We start from the raw sequence: 1,742 nt of genomic DNA, 5'->3' as shown, positions 1-1,742 counted from the left end.
GGATTGCAACCCTCGGTGTTGCTCCCGTGCCTCGCTCAGCCAGTGAGCAGGAACCGGTCTGTATGTGGGATCCGAACCCTCGGGCGGGAGCGCCGCCGCGCTTCCCAAGCGGCGCACTATCCAGTGCGCCACCGGGCCGGCCCGATATGGTCTATTTCTGATACACTTGCTTATTCAGTTTTGGCCACTGTGTCTTTCAAAGAATTGGTCATTTCATCTAGGTTAGCAAATTTGTGGGCACAGGGCTGGCTGTTCAGAGAATTCTTTGATTATCCATGGTATCTGTATGTATCCTCTTTCATTCCTGATATTAGTAATTTGTTTCTTCTTTCTTTTTTTTTTTTAATTAGGCTGGCTAGAGTCTTATTGATTTTATCAATCTTTTCTTTTTTTAAGAGCTTATACTTTTTGTAATCAGTAGTCCACAAACTCAGCAATTAAAAACAAAATAACAACAAAACTTTCTGACATTATTATACTAATAGCAAAGTGTCTGGTGTTACACCAGGCAGGGCTGACAGAGGCCTTTGTAGGAGTCTGCTTAGTCTTTTGTCCCTATCTCATGGAATTCTGGCTGAGAACCCTGCAGTGTGGGTTTATTTTTGTTTATTGAAACATAGTTGATCGTACTTATCTGTGGGGTACAGAGTTGAATATCAATACTTGTGTGCAATGTGTGATGTCAGATCAGGGTAATTAATATATTCAACATTATACAATGTAACAGTATTTTTGTGGCCCTTTACTAATTCCTCCTTTACCCCCTTCCACCTCCCCTTTTCACCCCTCTGGTAACCTCAGTTCTGTTCTCTCCTTCTGAAAGTTCACCATATTATTGTGACTGTTGTATCTTTATTTATTTAGCTCCCACTTATGAGTGAAGATGTGGTATTTCTCTTTCTGTGCCTAGTTTATTTCACTTAACATAATTTTCTCCAAGTTCATCTATGTTGCTGCAAATGGCAGAATTTCATTCTTTTTTGTGGCTGAGTAGTATTCCATTGTGTGTATATATATACACCACATTTTCCTCATCCAGAAGTTTGTCAATGGACATTTAGGTTGGTTTCATATCTTGGCTATTCTAAATAGAGCTGTTATAAATATGAGGGTGCAGGTATTTCTTTGACATGATGATTTCCATTCCTTTGAGTATATACCCAGGAGTGGAATTGCTGGATTGTAGAGCAGTTCTATCTGTAGTCTGTTTTTCTTTTTATTTATTTATTTATTTAGTTAGTTAAATTTTTATTTTGTCAATATACACTGTATATGATTATTATGGCCCATCACCGACACCTCCCTCCCTCCTCCCTCTCTCCCCTCCCCCCCAAGAATGTCTTTTCCGATTGCTTGTTGTAACAACTTCATGAAAGTATAGTTGTTATATCTTCTTCCCCGCCCCCCCCCTGGTTTTTTTTGTGTGTGTGTGTGTATGTGGGTGAATTAATTTGTTTTTTTTTTTTTTTTTTTTNAAGATCAAGAAACTTGGTATCTATCCAAGAAATTAGAGAAAAAATAGAAAAACTTTTTTTTTTCGCAATTTAGGAAGAGAGAATTTATAGAGATAAGATTGGAACTTAACCAAATGGAGAACAAAAATTAGTAGAATAATGTTAATCCAAATTCTGGTATTTCAAAAGAGCCAATAGAATACATAACCTATTGCAAACTTTGTTAAGGAAGTAAGACAGAAAGTAAAAATATAGAAGATTTGGAATTAGAAAAGAAAAAACTACAAT

Source organism: Galeopterus variegatus, unplaced genomic scaffold (genome assembly GCF_000696425.1).
Source record: "Galeopterus variegatus unplaced genomic scaffold, G_variegatus-3.0.2 Scaffold7345, whole genome shotgun sequence".
In the NCBI taxonomy this organism is placed as follows: domain Eukaryota; kingdom Metazoa; phylum Chordata; class Mammalia; order Dermoptera; family Cynocephalidae; genus Galeopterus; species Galeopterus variegatus.
This window is presented reverse-complemented; position numbering follows the sequence as displayed.